Here is a 6,772-nt window from a genome sequence, read left to right as displayed (position 1 = left end):
TTTTTCTCAGAACTCTCTTTACTCAACGACAAAGAGAGGAGCTTCACTCTATGGCAAGTTCTTGTTACTGCAGATTTTCTCTCTGCTGCTAGACTAGTTGGATCAGTTTCTAAATGTCTGTTAGGTATAATATATAATCAGTGCTTCTATATACTAATAATGAACTGGTTGAAAAAAGTCAAGAAGATAATTCCATTTATGATAGCTACAAAAAGTAAAATACATAGGAACAAATTTAGCAAAGAAAGTGAAAAACCTCTAGAAAGAAAACTACAAAACACTGATAAATGAACTGAAGAGGACACAAACAAATGGAAACATATCCCATGCTAATAGATCAAAAGAATTAATATTGTTTAAATGACCATACTGCTCAAGGCAATCTACAGATTCAGTGAGGTTCCTAACAAAATACCAATAACATTATTCACAGAAATAGAAGAAACAGATATCCAGGTTATCCAATTTATTGGTGTTCACAGTATTCTGGTATAATCCTTTTAATTTATATTAAGTCAATATTAATGCCCCATTTATATTTCTTATTTTATTATATATGTCTTCTCTCTCTTTTTCTATGTCAGTCTAGCTAAAGGCTTGTCAATTTTGTTAAGTTTTCAAAGAGCCAACTTTTGGTATTGTTGATTCCCTGTATTATTATTTTTCTAGTCTCTATTTTATCATTGATGTAATATTTAGTATTTTCTTCCTTCTGCCAGCTTTGTTTCTCTCTCTCTCTCTCTCTCTCTCTCTCTCTCTCTCTCTCTCTCTTCATTTTCTAGTTACTCAAAGCATAAAGTTAAGTTATCAATTTGACATATTTTTCTTTTTAAATTCAGGCAGTTGTTTACAACTAAAAAAAAAACTCCCACTGACCCCCACCTGACCTGCAGTCCATAAGTTTTGGTATATGTCATTTTTTTAATTTATCTCTAAGTCTTTTCTAATTTCCCTTGGGATTTTTTGACACATTGACTGTTTAAGAATGTGTTTTAATTTCCTCATATCTGTAAATTTTCAACTTTCCCTTTTGTTATTGATTTGTCATTTTATTCCATAGTAGTTAGAAAAGGTATTTTTTAGAATTTCTTATAAAATGTACTCAAGCTTGCGTTTGTGGCCTAACAAGTAGTCAATCTCAGAGAATATATATCCCATGTGCATTTGAGAAGAATGTGTATTTGACTGTTGTTGAGTGTATTGTTCTAAATGTCTGTTAGGTATAATTGATTTATAGTGTTGTTCAAGCCCTCTGTTTTCTTATTAATTTTCTGTCTAGATGTTCTAGCCATTATTGAAAGTGGTATATTGAAGTCTCCAACTACTATTTGTAAAACTGTTTAACTCTCTGTTAATTCAATCAATATTTGCTTCTTGTATTTGGGGGCTATATTTTTGGAGGCATATTGTTTAAGAAAAAACTATTCTGACACTTGTTAAGAGCAGAGGGGTGAAGGAGTTTGGATGAAAGATTGCTAAGCAGGTAGAGTGATTCTCCCTAACCTGATCTTACAGGATCCTTGCTGAAGACAGGCCAAGGTGAATAGATTTCACCTGAAAGATGGTGGGAGATGAGGAGGATGATCAGCTATCAAAGGTGATCTGATATTAAGGGTGGAATATTCAAGAGGATTGTGGAGACCAAGTTTCTTATTAAGTAGATGAAGCCCCATAGGCAGCAGCCCTTGGAGACATAAATTGCAAATATCTTTATTTGACTTTAAAGGTGTCAGGCTCTCGGCTAATCCCTCCTAGATCTGGGAATATTCAACTTGGGTGGATTTACAGTCTGTAATACTCAGTGATCTATCACAGAAACAAAGAGTGAGAAACTACATGTTCTCACTCATAAATGGACCCTAAACAATTATCATTATACTCTAAGAAAGGAATTGGCAGTAGCAAGAAACTGCCAGGGGAGGGAGTAGGAGAGCACACTTCATCAATAAGGGTAGCTGATCTCAAATCAGGTGACGTAGGGACCAAAGTGAGGCCCAAAGTTTGTCTGTACAATGACTATTTGTATACCTAACTCTGAATTGTACCCCACATTTAAAAAAAAGAGATTAGGTACTCTTGTTGATGTTGTGTTCCCCCCTCATCTCAGCAGTCTTAACTCATACATTCTTTTCTACTAATTTCAGGTTTTTAGACAATAGCTTAACTCTCTCAACCAATTATTGACTAAAGAATCCCTAAACCCCACTTATAACTTGTATGCCCTCACCTCAAGGTGCCTCACCTTTCTGGGCCAAACCAATGTAAACCTCACATGTATTAATTTATGCCCTTACCTGTAAATGTCTGTCTCCCTAAAACATATAAAACCAAGCTTTATCTCAACCACCTTAGACACATGTAACCTGGACCTCTTGGGATTGTGCCTTGGGTCATAGTCACACATATTTGTCTCAGAATAGACTTGTTAAAATATTTTATAGAGTTTGGCTTTTTGTCAACACCTTAAAGGAGTCAGAATTGAGGTGTGAGAATGAGAAACAAGAAGTATAAGTGAACCTAAGAAATGCTTGTATTAATTAGCATAAAGGACATGATGCTAAAAATGTGTTCTCTGAAATCATAGACTGAGTAACTTTGCTCTTTGAAATTACTGTTGTTTCTCAGTATCCACCAGGGATTGCTTCCAGTACTACTCAAAATGCTGTGTGTGGGAGGCTGGGTATGGCCAGAATCACAGAGGGTGAAAGTATTCACCAAGACGGTTATAAATTAAGGAAGGTAGATTTATGAAAGGGAAGATGTGTTGTGAAGGGCACAATGAGTGGGACAGCAGTGAGAGTATCGGCTGTCTGCAAAAAGGCAGTGGTCAAATGAAAGCATTTATGCAATTGTATCAGGATTCAGTTGAGGATTTAGGTTTTTTTGAGGGGGGCTGCTTGCAGGACATGGAGAACTGTTCACAAACTGACTACATGTATTGTTGAAGGCTTTCAAAGCAGCTCTTGATTGTAGGGTTTTGTCTTTTAAACAGTAATAGTTGACTGCCTTTTTGACTGTCAGGGAACCAGGAACCTGCAGTTAGCAACTTTCTTTGTTGGCTGCAGAACAAACAGGAAATATTTTTCAGCTGGCTGTCCAACTTTTACAATTCTTTTCATCTCATTCTGAGGTTTCCTTCCTCAAAATAGTTTACCAATTTACCCAACTGATTCTGGCCTAATCAGTCCTCATGTTCCTCCACACTCAAGAATACCAAAACCCATGGATACTCAAGTCTTTTATACAAAACAGCATAGCACATCCTCCTGTATGCTTTAAATCATCTCTAGACTACTTATAATACCTAATGCAATGTAAATGCCATGTAAATAAGAGTTATACTGTATTTTATTTGATTTTATTGTTGTATAGTTATATTGTTGTAAGTGTTATACTGTATTTTATTTGATTTTATTGTTATACTATATTTGATTTTATTGTTGTATTTTTTTTTCCAAATATTTTCAATCTGTCACTGGTTTAATCCATGGACCCAGAATCCAAGGATATGAGGGCCCACTGTGTATCAGTGACAATGAAATATCTCACTGGTGCTCTGAGTAAAATGAATCACTGACAAGAAAGCAGCCTCAATTTTCAATCCAGGTGCAGGGCTCTGGCTAAGGAGTTTTCAACATAAATTCCCATATTTATCTCAACTTTTAATTTCCAAGCTAATAGGACCCCTGAGTCTGCATCTCAGACCAGACTGGATATCAATCTCTTTACATACACTCTGCTTTATATTGGGCCTAATCAAACATGGCTTCATGGAAAATTTTGCTAAACTCCATCCTTCTCTAAAATTCCATAATAAATCTGCCTCTTTTTCTATTTGATAAGAAGATGAAATTCTGCTTGAATTTCTTCCTTGCTACTACAAGTTGAATCAACTTAGATGTGTATGACCACAAGTATGTTTCTGGTGGGCTCCATTTGATGATGAGTTTTGGAGACTTCCGGCAAGATGGCGACGGGGCAGCATGGTCTGTGAGACCTTCTGTGAAAGAGAACACTCATAAAGACCCTAGCTCTCTCCCAAGGGCTGCAGCTCCCATCTTCCGCAGCCTCCTCTTCACAGGGAGCTCAGCCGCCACCGCCACCACCACTACTCAGACTCACTGTGGCCTGGGCTGCTGCCATAGTCACGGATGCCACCACTGAGGTCATTGCCCACCCATGCCTGAGGCGACCCATGACTTCAGACCATGCAGCCCCAGCAAGCAGGATCTTCTGAGATGGCCGCTGCCCAGCTGCTTCTACCACTGCCACTGCCACCAGGCCCCTCGCCAGGAGACAGGCCTGTGGAGGCCCCTCCTTCCCCCCTTCCCCTGCCCCCGTGTGCCCGGAGGTGGATACCAGCTCACTCCCCTCTGGACTGCAAGCTTCAGCAGCTGCAGTGGTGAGATAGCACCACCTGCTGGGGATCCAAGGTAACAACAGAAAAACAGGAAGGACAGATGCTCTTCCCCCTTGATAAATAAACAAGGCCAAATCTCAGTAACAGACTGGGCAGGGAGCCCATATCTGAACTGTTCTTCACAGCAGGCCAGGGGCAACTGACCCGAACTGTGAACAATTCTATCAGCCTGCAAAGATAGCTAGAAATCAGAGCTGAAAGGGCATTGAACTTAAAGGAAAAGTCTCAGGGTGTCCTTGATTGGTTCTGTTAGTCTGCTGACTTTAATCTATCCCTTTTCCCTTTTATTTTTTTTTCTTTTCTTCTTTTTTCCTTTTTTCTTATTTCTCTGTAAACTCTATCTTTGTATAGAGGAATAGCACACCAATAAGGAGTTCGGTCAGCGTGTACGTTCACATCATTGTATGTTTTAGTTTTTTATATGGTTGTTGGTTAGTTTTCAGTCATGGTTATTGTTTTTCTTTATATTTGTTTCAGTATTTGTGTCTCTTTTCGCTTGCCAGTCGGTACACTCATCTGTTTTCCCTCTCATTCCTCTCTCTCTCCAGCCCCCCCTTCCCCTCATTGCCTGTTCCATTTTCTTCCCTCTGTTAACCTCATTTTGCTTTCAGGGAGTAAAACTACAACCCCATTGCATGGACAGACTCCAAGGCAGGGGGAAGTGGGTTTCAGACTATCCATACACCTGTTGGCGGATACTGGGATCTGCAGAGAGATTTTTAATCTCAGCTCCCCCCTTAATTAAAACTCAAAACTGCAAAAAGGACTGCCCTCAACCTACAGTCCAACTCCAGAACTGAACAAAGCAAGAAGAAATACATTAGGAAGAATAGGAGATAGAATAAACAGAAGTAAAAGAAACCCCTCCACCCCTGAATAACAGAATTAAAGATGATGGGGAAGTGAAGGGAAGGGAAAAGTAGGGAGGAAAAATCTGCACAAATGAAGAAAAACCAAAAGAATATAGGGCTCACACAGACCCCTGGGAGGTCAGACATGGAGAAAACAGACTTCAGAACACAAACAATGAAGAGCCCCCAGAATGACTGGTCACATGCAACAAACCCAGACATCAAGACATTAATAGAGAGAATTTTAAAAATTGAGGAGAAACAGAGGAAAATAGGAAGGAAATGATGACAGAAATAACAGCAGTAAAGAATACCGTGATGGAAATAAATAACAAACTAATAAGTATGGAAAGCAGAATTAGCCAAGCAGAAGAAAGAATCTCAGAACTTGATGATGAGTTTCAAGGGAGGTCAGAAAAGGATAAAAAGTGAAGGTAGAGACTAGTGATGTAGATTCGCTGAGATTCATAGGATAACTGGACCAGGTGAATGAGTACTGAGGAGAAAAGAATGGGCACAAAGACTGAAGGAGAGAGGGTGAAGGGGCCAGAAGAAAGGTTGAGAAAGAGACTGATGGTCTTTTAAGGAAATTAAAGTGCAACTTCTGATCAACAGACTGTCTGATGGCATCCTGTAGCCCTTTAATCTCACTATGAGAGGTGGAAGAGATTTGTTCTAAGCATTAAAATGTTGGGTAAGTCCAGGCGCATTGACTCAAGCCTGTAATCCCAGCACTTTGGAAGGCCAAGGTGAGGGGATTGCCTGTGCTCATGGGTTTGAGAACAGCCTGGACAACTTGGTGAGACCTCATCTCTACAATAAACAAACAAAAAAATTAGCCAGGCATGGTAGCACACACCTATATTTCCAGCTACTTGGAAGGTGGAAGGATCACCAGAGGCCAGCAAGTCAACGTTGGAGTGACCATGAGCATGCCACTGCACTCCAGCTTGGGCGACAGAGTGAGACTCCAACTCAAAAAAAAATGTTGGATAAGATAGGATCAGGTCAGTGTGGCTACAGGAGGAGAGAACAAGGTCTGAAAGGAAGAAGTTTATTATACTCAAAGATCCCAGAGAAGGGGTCATCACATGTCACTCAGGGTCACAGGGGAAGCACTAGTGTCCATCAGGAGGCAGAAAAGAGCAAAAGGAAGGCATGTACCAGAACCTCTGTTGGGATTTCCACAGGAAAGGCAAAGCAGGGCAAAGTAAACAGTTTAGGATTGACTAGTTTGAATAATTCCAGTAGACTTTGGGCTAATAGACTGTTCTACAGTTGCCTAGTACCTGACCCTGGGGTTATTCAGGACAGGGAAAATATTGACTTGGTGCGTAAAAGTTGGATAAGGAGGTGGTTGAGACTACAGACTTGGGACAGGTTGATTTGTGAAAGACATGCTACTAGCCAAACCCATTGCTATATCTAAGAAAGGACTAGCTCTGGGAACAGCAGTCTTTTCCAAAGTCTCTAAGACCCTCTCTCAATACCAGAGCATCAA

This window comes from Carlito syrichta, unplaced genomic scaffold (assembly GCF_000164805.1).
Source record: "Carlito syrichta isolate Samal-C Ts95f unplaced genomic scaffold, Tarsius_syrichta-2.0.1 Scaffold305313, whole genome shotgun sequence".
NCBI lineage: Eukaryota > Metazoa > Chordata > Mammalia > Primates > Tarsiidae > Carlito > Carlito syrichta.
The sequence above is the reverse complement of the archived record's forward strand: the minus strand, read 5'-3'. Positions refer to the sequence as shown.